The 14,658-nt window shown below is 39.9% G+C and overlaps 1 protein-coding gene across 4 annotated transcripts in view; it reads left to right on the top strand.

Annotated features, from left to right (window-relative positions):
* Myo3a (myosin IIIA) overlaps nt 1-14,658 on the top strand; it is a 188,246-nt gene that overhangs the window by 164,854 nt on the left and 8,734 nt on the right. The gene's annotated exons all lie outside the window — the stretch shown is intronic.

Genomic DNA, 14,658 nt, shown 5'->3' with positions numbered 1-14,658 from the left:
TAGTGGCTGCACTGGTTTTCATTCCCATTAGTATGGTGCATAGGGTTCTCTTGTGTCCACATCCTCATCAGGGTCATCCTCAATCACACTCTGTCCCATCTCTGGCATTATGAGATCCCAGTTCTTTAGGAATGTGCAAAGACCCTGGGCTCTTCTGTGTCTCTGAAGGATCGGGTAGAGCCCACAGTCACTAGTCATTTGTTCATGACTTATTATCAGGACACCCATGACCCTGCTGGCCTCTACAATCTTCACAGTGGAGGCAGCATGTCCTGCAAGCAGGATCAGAAAAACAGAAATCTTGTCCACCCATGCAACAGGAAGTCTCTCTGTGGCCTCTCCTGTGTCCCGGGGTGGGGTGGGGGTAGGAAATAGGGCTTGGGGGTAGAGTAGGAGAAGGGGGGTATGGGGCTGCTACTAAAAGCCTCAGGAGTCCTACCCACCCCTTCGGGACCTGCTGACTCTTCAGGATTCTAAAAAAACAAAAAACCTTGTTCTATCTATATTCATTGGTAGATCACAGGGGATTGGGGTGCTGGATTGCATGAGAAAAGAAGTCAGTCAGGGGCTCTAACATGATTGGGTGGACATTGCCATGACAGGAAGGACTCTAAAGAACAGCAGTATGGTGTGACTTTGGAGCATGCTTCATGGATGAGTCCTCATAGTTCACAAGAACAGATAGTCACATAGTTCCTGGATCCAGAGAATAAACAGGGTGGTGCAGAAGGTGGGAAACAGTGGACCAGGGAGAAGGTGGGAGACTATGGTGGAAAAGGCTGCTTGCGCCGTGGTGGCAGATCAAAAGTGGAAGAGAGGAAGAGACCTGCAACCCAGTAGCCCCCTCAAGGGAGAAGCACAGTTACCTACCTCTGTGAGTTCGAGGCTAGCCTGGTCTTCAAAGAAAGAGTTCCAGGACAGGCTCCAGAACAATACAGAGAAACACTGTCTCGAAAAAAACAAATATATGTGTATATATATATATATATGTATATATATATATATAATTTATCCTGTGTTCATGCCTCAGAAGTCTGCAGCTGTCTTTGTTAGTTGCTATACCCAACTTTCTTTTTAAGAGTAAGCCTCGGCTAAGCCATGCAAGAAGGCCTGGAACGTTTCTCAGTCATATCCCCCAAAACCCCAGAAAACATGCAAAACATAGGAGGAGTCATTACAGTGTTCACATTAATTTTAACTAACTCTGCCCTTATGAGGAGCTTTACGTATTTCCTTCAATGATGAACAGTGATGTGAGAGTGTAAGCCAAAACCACCCTTCCTTCCCTAAGGTTCTTTGAATCATGGTGTCTCATCACAGCAGCAGTAACTGTAACTAGGACAGGAATACAGTACCTAGGATGTGTGAGCTAGAAGTCGGCCCTTTAGTCACAGTTCCTAGTACATACTCTTGCTCTCAGAGCTGTCCAGTCACGTCACCTGCACTGCATGATTTCTCCTGCTGAATGCTTTCTGAGTGGGGATGCTTTTCTTCTTAAATATGCTACACCATGCAAAGTTGTGTTGACTTTTGTAAAGAGATTGTGGGGTGAATAGCCCTAGTACCAGAGACGTAAGCTCCCTTTCTTGTCTTACAAAGGAGCACTGACTAATCCACCAGGCTGCAGGTTTGGGTGGTGCCCAGCAAACAAATAAGGATGCTATTCTGTGTCGTTGTCATGGTATTGTCAGCGCGTTTCAAGTCACAGAATGGCCCTTGCTCTGTGTGCATATAGTTCATCAAAGTTAAAAGCTTTAATGTTGCTTTCAAAGTGAGTGTCGGGCGGAAATACCATTTTTAAACTAATTTTGAAAGTTTTATGTCACTCATAAAACAGCCTTGACGTGTTCATTTATTTTCCTGGGTGACAACTTAAGAGAGGGAGAATGGTCCCAGGGCTTCCAGTGGACTCCGTTTGCCATGGTCACCTCCACTGGGGAGGGGTGCACTGGCAACAGAAGGATTGGCAACAAGCTGTTCACTTCATTTGCTTCTTCACTTCAGAATATCATTATCATGAAAAATAGTCTGGCCTGATTATTCTTCTGAGGAGTTTAGGTACTAAACCATGATGACTAAATACAATTTCTAAAAGTATGCTAGATTCCCTTTAAAAGCCTTTTTTCTCCAGTGGTATGAAACAATGAACAATAAACATACTTACTTGCAATGTTGTCATAGTAAGGGGCAGTTACATGATCTCTGTTGGAATCCATCTCATATACAGTGTCCAAACACACCAAGGAACTGCTTGGCTCCCATGCTGCCCCCAATGCTGGCCTTTGTTGACGCATCGGTATCAAAAACTTAACAGGCAATTAGAAGCACATTGCTAACTGCTTTTCTGCTTCTGTGTTAATTCCATGTCCTCTGGAGTCTTTTTTTATCATTTTTTATTTTAATTTTAAATAGCTTGTTTTACATGTCAATCCCAGTTCCCTCTCCCTCCCCACCTCCCGCACTTCCCTTCCCCCCCCCCCCACCCTCCCACCCTATTGCCAAATCCTTCCACATAGGGGATATCTAGAGTCTGTCATTTCACTCTGGGTAGGGTCCAGGCACTCCCCTAAGAGTCCAGGCTGAGAGAGCATCCCTCTTTGTGCTATGGGCACACGATGACTGTTTGTATTCCAGGGATAGACACTGATCCACAGCTCAGGGCCCCATAGGTTGCCCAGGCCTTCTCGCTGACACTCACATTTGGGGGGGTCCAGATCAGTCCCATGCTGGCCTCACCATTGTCGCTCTGGGGTCCAAGAGCTCTCCCCTGTTCAGATCAGCTGTCTCTGCTGGTTTTGCCAGCCCATTCATTGCCAATTTGCTCATCACTCATCTCTCTCTGTCACTGGGTTCCTTGGGTTCAGTTCAGTGATTAATTGTGTGTTCGCCTCTGCTTCCATCAGTCACAGGATGAAGGCTCCCGGATGGTTATAGACATCAAGTTCATTATCAGGAATGGGCATTCGAGGTGGTCTCTCCACTATTGCTTAGCTTGCCAAGCAAGCTTTAGATCACTCGAGGTCACTCTGGTGCCTGATCTGTCTTCTATCCTATGATTCCCTCTTCCTCTGGAGTCTTGAGGAGTTAAAATCTATGTGATCTGAAAAAATAATTTGGTTGCAAAAACTTTAATGTTTCCATCTCATCTCAGTTTTAAGTACTTTGTTGGAATTGATTTAGCTATCATGTCAGAAATCCATTCTTTACATTGTGAAAGTAAGGCAAGCTGCTTTAAAACAAATTTTGAAATGTTACTTTTGTTTTTGTTTTTATGAATACAATACTTGCAATTTATTTTAATAATTACCATTCAATATAATTTTAAATTATTTTGGTTATAAACTACTCAATAAAGCCCAAACTTAGAATAATCAGGTGTCACAGTTGATCTTGATTGCCAACTTGACTATATACAGTGAAGCTCACCTCTGGATAGGTCTGTAATGGCATTCCCTGAGACCATTAAATCATGAAGGCTCACCCAATGAATTGATTCAGATTCAGTCCTTGTGGGTTCGAACATGATGGCATTTTAGGACTGGTAACATAGCTAAGGTAATGCTACTAAAAAAACAAAAGAAAAATGTTTGATTATTTTTAATCTACAAATAAATAGAAAAAAATGATAAGACTGTACCAACTATACTCTGAGAATGCTAAAATATCTGCCTTCTGAAAAGGCTATTAATTTTGCAAAAGAAATACTTAATGTACCCTGCTTTCCACAGTAAAACATTAAAATGGTAATTCCATCAAAGAATTGTTTCTAAGAACATGTTTAGGCAAATGCCTTCAAATGTTCAAATAACAGCTAATATCCACAGTGTGTGTTATACTTGAGAAAACAATGTGAAAAGTAAAATTACATCTATTTTAGGAATTCTATGTATCTTAGAACAAAAGGTCTCAAAGCAATGTTTTGTTAAAAACTGAATCAGCCAATCTTCGTTATGGATTTAAAGGTGAAATTCCTGAAAACAGTACTTGCCAGTGGAATGCAATGGCATATATGAAAGACTGTCCAAATAATACACATGGATATAACACTATATCAAAAGGTCAGAAGAAAAAGCCATCTTGATAAATACCAAAGCCGTTTTTAATAAAATCCAGTCATACAGTATCGATAACATGCAAAACCCAGTAAACTGAAGGATGTTCCTTAGCAATGTGTACATTTCCTAAAGTAAATACCAGCATCATAATTAACTATAAAACAATGAAAACAATTCTATTAAAGAGCAGGATTAAAATTAAATGAAAAAAGCAGTAGCTTAAGCCAACATAGTTTGAAAGTAGAGAAGTTTCTGCGGGGCATAATCATGAAAAAGTATGAGAAAGATTGCGGAAGAATTACAGTACAATGTGAGTCTGACCTTAACAATGCTAAGAATGGGTCTAAGCAATAATTTGCATCAGCAACAAAGTTAAGTGCAGATATACAGATGATAACATAAGAAATAGACAATACAGATTGATAGATATCACAGTTGTTCTTTCTTATAAGATATTACAATGGAAAAATAACTCATTGGAAATAATAGTCAGAATTAATATCTTGAAGTTTACAAGGAAAACATGAAGAGACAGTAATGAAGAGATGCATGATTGTATGATGTGTTGTGCTTCAGGACTGCAAGGTAATATACTATGAAATTGCAAAAGTTTAAAATGTTGTACTCAAGCTTCCTTCTCCAGCAGGCTAAGAAGACACACAGTCAGATATCACACACACACACACACACACACACACACACACACACACACACACACAAAGAGAGAGACTTTGAACCACACATCTCTAAATAGGATGTCTTCATCAAAACCCTCCCCTCTGAGCTGAAGGAATCCCACAGATAAAGTATAAGAGCCTGAGTTGATGGAGGACACCAGGGGACCAAGGCCCTTTAGACCAACTGAGCAAACTCATATGTGCTCACAGAGACTGAAGCAGCAAGCACACGGTCTGTACAGGTCTGCACCAGGTTCCCTGTGTATATGCTATAGCTTTCAGTTTAGTGCACTTATTTAACTCCTGGATGTGTGAACAAGTGGATCTCTGATTCTTGTGCCTTCTCTCGGGGGTCTTTTCCCTCTGTTGGTTTGTCTTGTCTAACTCTGTTGTGATGATTTTGGGGTTCTTCTTTTCTTTTTGTTTTGGTTATTCTTAAAAGTCTGTTCTTTTCTAATGAGAGACAGAAAGGAAGTGGATCTGGATGGGAGAGGAGATTGGGAGGAATTGGGAGAAGTAAAGAGAGGGCAAGCTGTAATCAGGAGACACTGTATGAACAAAGAATCTATTTCAATAAAAGGGGAAAATAAAATAAAACATTGCATTAAAAAATCTCTGCCCCTAGAACTTTAATATGCCTAAAGCTCGATCATAAATTTCAGACAGAAAAAAGGTATCTGATCAGCAAAATGAATAAAATAATGTCATCAATGAACATGCATGCTTCTATTATAAAAAGTCAGCCATATGATAGTGAGTAGGCCTAAGTTGAATAGGTCTAAAACCAACATAATATTTATTTTAAAAAATATACTGCAGACCAACAAGACACAGGTGTTTCTGATTTCAGACTGAGATAATTCAATAGATTTTTAATGGTCGCTGACTATTGAAACTTTTTTCCAGAATTGTTGAGAAACACAGAGACCAATGTCTGTGGCCTGAGTACTCCACAGTATCTGCTCAGAAAAAGACTCAAAAGAATCATTAAAAGATTGAAGAGCTGAAAACAAACTAGTGAAATTTTTAACGAATATACAGGTTAGTGTGTGAGACAGAGAAAGGACTCATAAGATTAGGAAAGCCAGGTATGCTCACAATGGAAAGTGAACTCAAGACATTGATTGGTGAACGAACATGTGTAGCATTCAGGAATGAAGACATAAATTAGAAAAAGTGATTGTTTTTACTTATCAAAATGGGAAGCATGGGGAAAAGTTGAACAGTGATGATAATGAACTCATTTATTACTGCCAAACATAACAGTGAAATGAAAAATAGAAGGACAATATAGAGGGAGAAGAAGAAAGAAAGACAAGCAGGCAGGATGGAAGGAAAAGAAACTTTATATAATTGGCCCAGTAAAACCACTAATGAGTAAATAGCCAAAGAAGTGATCAGAGCTTAAAAAGGGAAAAATGTGTGTCCATGGTAAGAAACAAGGCTGGACAAAAAGAGAAGTAATGACACTCCATCCATGGAATACTAACGCCTCTTGAAAGCATTTATTAAAGAATAACTATAGCAATCTGCAAGCTAATCCAACTACAAGATGAAATACTGCTGCAGAATGGGAATTGTAATTCTGTAAATAAAACAGCTCACTCTTCCCCAAGGAGAGGCAGTTCATTGCCAAACGTTCTAGAAAGGCTCGATGGCTAATTGAATGAAAGCTAGGTTCTCATTGGAGCCAAGTAGACACTTTCCACCTTTGTTGTCATCAGTGCTGAGTAAAATAAAGAACCTGTCCAACACCATTACAACCTGAAGCAGAGTTTCTGCACCCTGTCTGATAGTACCTCATCTCCAAATATGCCAAAGCTATCTTGGTATCTCTTCCAGCTACAGTGCAATTGGACATGTTCTAATAAGGAGTGATGGCTTTTGAAAAATTCAAATGTAGATCACCTCTTTGAGAAGAATCTCAAGCTCTCATTTGTGTGTTACAGAGCAAAGGGCAGGGGAAATCTAAACCATGCATACAGAATTCAAAAAGTCATATTCTTTCTCTCTTTCCCCTCCTTCCCCCTCTCTCCCTCCCTTCCTTCTTCCCTCCCTCTCTCTCTCTCTCTCTCTCTCTCTCTCTCTCTGTCTCTCTGTCTCTCTCTCTCTCTATCTCTCTCTCTCTCTCTCTCTCTACATGTTTTACCTGACTCTTTAAAAAAACATAAGACAAGATTTTACCATTTTATATTTTTGGTTGTGAGCCAAGTTGTCTCTCCAGCCCATGTTTACACTCAGACTATATATCCAAATATTTTTCAGATAAATTAAATCAACATTAGTTTGAAAAGAGCCAAAACATAACTAGAGGCTTTAAATCCTACTCTACTGAGTTTCCCTTGTATTCTAGGCACATAATCATAGATTTTTATTGATGAACTGTATGTGGAATTTTGGTGTGATTTACACCGATGATTTACCTCAGTGTTCATGATGAAGTCTCACCATGCCTGGAATGGCAGTGCTGTCTCAGTCACCATCTGTATCACTGTACTCTCGTGTGTGTGTCTACCCTGACATACATATATGCAAGATGTCTGTGGGGAAAATTCAGAGATAACCCCATAGGCTAGAACAAGACTAGTCTTTGAGGCTGGAAATATCTTATTTCAACCCAATGAAGATGACAAAAGCATATGGCATGTATATAGTTATACATCCAAGAGGCAAAGATCACCAAGTGGATAGTTATGACATTCACCCTATTAGCAGGAGTGCTTTTTCCTTCTTTTCTTTGAAGTCTATAAAAATGGCAGGAGGTGTGTGCTGCCACATTCTCCGTGAGGTCATATGTGCATCGGTCTGGTTGTGTGTGGAAGACACTGTTTCTTTGGAGTCATCCACCACCTCTTGCTCTTACAATCTTTCTGCCTCCTCTTATGCATAGATCACTTAACCTTGAGGGGAGCAACTTGATGAAGATAGCCCATTAAGAACTCAATGTTCCTTCTTAGTTGTGTCTTTCTGTGGCTTGGGTATCAAGATTATTGAAGCCTCGTAGAAAGAGTTTAGCAAAGACCCTTCTGCTTCTATTGTGTGCAATACTTTCAGAAGAATTTGTATAAGCTGTTCTTTGAATTTCTGTTAGAATTCTACACTGAGGCCATCTGGACCTGGGCTTTTTTTGGTTGGGAGACTTTCGATGACTGCTTCTATTTCCATAGGGGTTGTAGGTCTATTTAAATTGCTTATCTGTACTTGGTTTAATTTTGGCAAGTGACAGCCATCCAGAAAAATATTCCATTTCCTGAGAACTTCAAACCAATATCCCTCATGAATATTGATGCATAAATACTCAATAAAATACTGGCAAATCAGATCCAAGAACACATCAAAATAATCATTCACCACGATCAAGTAGATTTCATCCCAGGGATGCAGGGGTGGTTCAACATATGAAAACCCATCAATGTAATCCACCATATAAACAAACTGAGAAACAAAAATCACATGATCATCTCACTAGATGCAGCAAAAGCCTTTGACAAAATCCAACACCCCTTCATGATAAAGGTCTTGGAGAGATCTGGGATAACAGGAACATACCTAAACATAATAAAAAGCTATATACAACAAACCAACAGCCAACATTAAACTAAATGGACAGAAACTCAACGTGATTCCACTAAGATCAGGAACAAGGCAAGGCTGTCCACTCTCTCCATACCTTTTCAATATTGTACTTGAAGTTCTAGCTAGAGCAATACAACAACAAAAGGACATCAAGGGGATACAAATTAGAAAGGAAGAAGTCAAACTTTCACTATTTGCAGATGATATGATAGTTTACATAAGTGACCCAAAAAACTCTACCAGGGAACTCCTACAGCTGATAAATATTTTCAGCAAAGCGGCATGATACAAGATCAACTTCAAGAAATCAGTAGCCCTGCTATATACAGACAATAAAAGGGCTGAGAAAGAAATCAGAGAAATATCACCCTTTACAACTGCCACAAACAACATAAAATACCTTGGAGTAATGCTAACTAAACAAGTGAAAGTCCTGCATGGCAAGAACTTTGAGTCTTTAAAGAAATAACTTAAAGAAGACATCAAGAAAATGGGCGTTGGTGGCGCACACCTTTAATCCCAGCACTGGGGAGGCAGAGGCAGGCAGATCTTTGTGAGTTCGAGGTCAGCCTGGTCTACAAGAGCAGGACAGCCACAGAGAAACCCTGTCTTGAAAAACAAAAACAAAACAAAAATAATGAATTAATTCAACAACCATAAAAAAAGTTTAAAAAAAAAGAAAAAAAGAAAGAAAATGGAAAGATCTCCCATGCTCTTGGATAGGTAGGATCATTGTAGTAAAAAATGTCAATCCTACCAAAAGCAATCTACAGATTCAATGCAATCCCCATTAAAATACCAGCACAATTCTTCACAGACCTTGAAAGAACAATAATCAATTATGTATGGAAAAACAAAAGACCCAGGATAGCCAAAACAACCTTATTCAACAAAGCAACATCTGGCATCACCATCCCTGATGTCAAGCTCTATTATAGAGCTGTAGTCCTGAAAACAGCTTGTTATTGTCACAAAAATAGACAGGTAGACCAATGGAATGGAATTGAACACCCTGATATTAACCCATACATGTATGAACATATGATCTTTGACAAAGAAGCTAAAAATATACAATGGAAAAAAGAAAGCATCTTCAACAAATGGTGCCAGCATAACTGGATGCTAGCATGTAGAAGATTGCTGATAGATCCATGTCTATTGCCATGCACAAAACTTAAGTCCAAATGGATCAAAGACCTCAACATAAATCCAGCCACACTGAAACATTTAGAAGAGAAAGTGGGTGGTACCCTTGAACGAATTGGTACAGGAGACTGCTTCCTGAACATAATACCAGTAGCACAGACAGTGAGGTCATATACATGGGACCTCTTGAAACTGATAAGCTGTAAGGCAAAGGACACAGTCAACAAGACAAAAAGGCAGCCCGCAGAATGAGAAAAGATATTCACTAACCCCATATCTGGCAGAGGGCTGATCTGCAAAATTTACAAAGAACTCAGGAACCAAGTCTCCAAAGCACCAAAGGATACAATTAAAAAGTGGGGCACAGAACTACATAGAAAATTCTCAATAGAGGAGTCTAAAATGGCTGAGAGGCACTTGAGAAAGTGCTCAACATCCCTAGCCATCAGGTAAATGGAAATCAAAACAACTCTGAGATACCATCTTACTCCTGTCAGAATGGCTAAAATCAAAAACACCAATGATAGTTTATGCTGGAGAGGTTGTGGAGAAAGGGGAACACTCTTCCACTGCTGGTGGGAGTGCCAACTCGTACAGCCACTTTGGAAATCAGTATGGAGATTTCTCAGAAAAATGGAAGTAAGTCTACCACAAGACCCAGCAATTCCACTCTTAGGCATATATCCAAAAGATGCCATTCATACAACAAGGATGTCTGTTCCACTATGTTCATAGCAACATTATTTGTAATAGCCAGAACTTGGAAGCAACCTAGATGCCCCTCAACCAAAGAGTGGATAGAGAAAATGTGGTACATTTACCCAATGGAGTACTATTCAGCAGAAAAAATGTAATCCTGATATTTGCATGCAAATGGATGGCACTAGAAGAAACCATCCTGAGTGAGGTAACCCAGTCACAAAAAGACAAACATGGTGTGTACTCTCTCATATATGGATTTTAGACATAGATCTGGGAAGTGCCAGCCTACAATCCCACGGCCAGAGAATCTGGGGAACAGAACCTTCATCCAATGGCTGATGGAAGCAGAGGCAGACTCCCATAGTAAACCCTGAGCTGAACTCAAGGAACCCGGTGACAAAGAGGGAGGACTGATGAGCAAAGGGGTTAAGATTGAGCTGGTTTAACCCCCAGAAACAGCTGACTTGACAAGTGTTAGCTATTGAATCCCAGACTTATGGCTGGGAATCCAGCATAGGACTGATCAAGACCCCCTGTATGTGGGTGTCAGTGAGGAGGCCTAGGTAATCTATTGGGCCTTGGATAGTAGATCAGTATTTATCCCTGGCATACAAATGGACTTTGGGTGCCCATCCAACAATGAGAGATGCACTCTCACCCTGGACTCTTGGGGAAGGGTCTAAGCCCTTGCCTGGATGAAATGGCAAACTATGGACACCCCCATAGAGGGCCTCACCATCCCTGGGGAAATAAGAGTGTATTGAGAGGGTTGGTGGGAGTGCATGGGAGGAAGGAAGGGAAAGGGAGAGGGACCTGGGATTGACATGTGAAGCAACCTTGTTTCTAATTTAAATTTAAGTTAAAAATAAAATTAAAAAACAAGAACTCAGTGCTCCAAAGTCACCCTCTGCACATTGTCCAGTTGTGGATCTCTATGCTAATACCCAACTACTAAAGAAGAAGCCTCTCTAATAAGGATTGAGCCAAGCACTGATGGATGGATATAGCAATATGTCATTAGGAGTTATTTTATTGCTGTGTTCCTTCAGCAGAATAATAATAGGTTTTCCCCTAGGTCTGTGATCTATCTATTCTCTTGTTCTTAGCCATAAGCAGTGTCAGGTATGGATTCTATCTCCTGGTGTAGGGCTTAAATTCAATCAAAAAGTAGTTTGTTACTCCATATCATTTGTACCATTATTGCAACAATATATATTGCAATCAGTTCATTGTTGGAGGTCACAGAATTTTCATCTGCGTTATATTGATGATTGCCTTTCTCCTTCTCCCATAGCATGCAGAATACCTTCCAACATATATATGGGGGGGATTAAGGGAAACAAATGATAGGATGGCCAAGTGGAGGTCTAAACATCCTCAAAGCTCTGTGTGTTAGTAGCAAGTTCCCAAAGCAGAGATTTCACAGTGAAAGCCCACGATAGCATAGCAATTGTTGTAAGCCATCCCTGGTGTCCAAAGCCTTGGGTTGTGCAGCTCAGATGAAGGGAGGAGCAGTAGCTTTCTTGTTGAGGTCAGGAGACTGAAACAGACCCTCTAAAATGGGACAATATGCTCTATCTACCCATGCTGCTAAGGACACTCAGCCAAGACAAGCCCCTTGCCTTAACCCTGTTCCTCCTGTCAGCTAAGAGAACACAAACACCCTCAGCAAAAGATCAAGTGATGTCCAGTGAGAACTGAGCAGAGATAAAGGAAGGAGGTCATGCCAGGCCAAGAGGAGCCCTTTGGAACGTAGCTGCACACTCAAAACTTGAATTCAGATCTCTAGGTTTCCTAACCTGGCCAGAGGGTGTATGAGCTAAATGGGGGAAATGCAAGTGGTCATCAGTCCTGGATGAGTCTGTTCCTAGGGCGCCTAAGGAGAAGTCCTTAAGAATTCCATGTCATTATATTTCTTGAAGGTCACAGCCAGTCAAGAGGAAATGGAAATTTACAAAAACTGAAAATTTGACTTCTTAAGAGTTAGCTTTATGTACAGCTGCTGACACCTGATTTAGGCACTCAACACTTATGCAAATCACACTGTGTGAATACTTAAGTAAAATAGGGTAATTATCACTAAAATGAGAAAAATACTGAACTTTAACTTTCTAAAGCAAATGCTAGCAATGAGTTTTAAAATTTTCCCCTTTCTTCTGGATACAAAATATTGAAATATTTGTCAATTTGTTATCCAAAAGGTACATTTCTGATCAATCAAAAACACTTAAGGAAATTATTATCAGCACTACAGTATGAATAAATGTGTTGCCTCCTGGCTGTAACCTTTGCAAGCAAGCATTTCTCATTCACATCACATGAAATAGCCACAAACCTAATTTTGCTAGTGCCAGCATTGATACACTGTGGAAAGTTTGTGATTATAAATGTTTGTGTCATTTTTGTAATTATGGGGACAGAACGATTAGTTTACAGCCTTGTGTTCCCCCAAAGGAACAAAATGAAGAAGGACATCGGGGCATAGAATAAACTTGTGTACTGATAAACTTGCAGAAAAAAACTTGTAGAAATCAGGAAACAAAACCATTCAAGAAAAGTCGGCAGAGCAATCAGACCCATCAGTCTGTTTCATTCCCTGGCTGTCCACTTCACAGGTGTCTTAGGAAGCACCCCTTTAATAATGCTCAGCCTCCTGTTTTAGATGTCCTCAGGAAAAAAGAAGCAGCTGAAAAACTAAGCTAGTGGGAATTCTATAAAGCATAGAAGTACTTAAAAATTCTAAAAATTCAATTCAATGTATTTGTACTTTGTTAGAGCTATGATACACTCAATACCTACATGCGTATTTATGAATGCTTTTGTAAATGTGTTCTTATCTTAGATCTTCTCTTTCTCTTTTATCCTGCTTCTTCCCTGCACTCAAACTCGCTTTCTCCTCTCTTAGGAACCCTTATTATAAAACACATGTTCTTTCCTATCCTTTGCAAATACATGTGTGTGTTCTTACTTGCTTTGTCTCAAGTTTTGCCACTATGAAAAGTACTGGAGTAAACATCTTCAAAATTTTTGGTTTACTAGAATTGTAATTGTATGGGATAGACTTCAGGGCCAATAGGATTATTGGGAGAAAAGATGGTTTTTGTTTTGTTTTGATTTTTAATGTGGGTCTACTTTCCTAAAAGTCTGGAACAATTAGCATTTGCTTCAGCCATCTGTGAACTTACTTGTTCTGTCATCCTGCCCGTAAGAGTTATGTTTCTGTGTAATCTTTGTTCATCTGTCTGTGGTAAAAATGATCATTGCTGCATCATGTCCCCCTTGTCGAGCTGCCTTTGATGCTGATTTGCTTTATTAATTTGCTCATCTTGATCTTCTCATCTGTGTATTTTGATGTTTTCCTGTTGGTCTGCACATTTGTAGGCTCTTGTCAGCGCTCTGTGTTTACATCAACAACCCATTATTTGTCAGTGGGGTTGTAAAATGTAGCTTTCCAAGTTTTTCTTGTGTCTTTTGACTTTACTACTACATATCTTTTGTCTTTTTTATATGGTGTTGAGGATTGAACCCAGATCCTCATATGTTCTAGATCAGTCTTGAATTCCTGGCCTACTCTTATCTCAGCTCTTTAGTTACTTAAGATGAACAAATATATATGCTTTCTGACTCCTGAATTTTGATTAAGGTATTTACAGCCCTAAGTGCTTCATGAATTCACCTAGATTTTCTTCCCAGAGTTTTATTGGTTGTGTTATTTACATTTATTTTTGGAGTATTGCATATTTGCTTTTATATGTGATGACAAGTCATTGGTCAGTTAATAAAACTATATTGAGCATCCACGATCCACTCAGCCCACTGCTGCCAGCAAATGTGGATGCAAGCCTCCTGACAGTTCCAAACCCCTGCCCCATGCTGCCCACCTGGGCAAGGCCAGGAATCTGTCAGGGGGGGTTCAAAACTTGAATAAGCATTCCCACCACCCACATCTCTTATGCTCATTGTATAAAAAAAATCATCATGGACAAAGGTCCTGAACATCAAGGGTTGGGAACCTCAGGAGATAGCATCTTAGGGTAGCATGTCAGGGGATAGCATCGCAGGGTAGCATCTCAGGAGCCTCATCACTGAAGAAAACTTCCTCCCCCAGCCATCCTAGGATTGGGCTGGCTTGATCTTATGCAAGAATTAGGTTTCATTGTGACATTTTCAAACAAACTTTGTTTAGTTGTTTCTCTCCCTATTCTCTTCCTCCTTTGTGCCTGCCCAGCCCCAATAGCCATGTTCAATGGAATCTGTAATAATACTCAGATTGAATAGAGATGATTTGATGGGTGCAGGGCCAAGAATTCTTTTATTCTCAGAATCTTTTTTGCTCCTCATTCGCATGGCAATTATTCGGATTCTTTGCCATCTTCAACTTATTTTTGTTACAACAGCATTGTTCTACTACATCAATTCAGACTTTAAATGGTATTAAAGTCAAGTTCCAATTTAGCCACAGAAAACTTTAAAGTGTTTCTAAAATACTAAGAATACCTATA

The sequence above is a fragment of the Mesocricetus auratus genome, unplaced genomic scaffold (assembly GCF_017639785.1).
Source record: "Mesocricetus auratus isolate SY011 unplaced genomic scaffold, BCM_Maur_2.0 Super-Scaffold_100013, whole genome shotgun sequence".
NCBI lineage: Eukaryota > Metazoa > Chordata > Mammalia > Rodentia > Cricetidae > Mesocricetus > Mesocricetus auratus.
The sequence above is the reverse complement of the archived record's forward strand: the minus strand, read 5'-3'. Positions and strand labels throughout refer to the sequence as shown.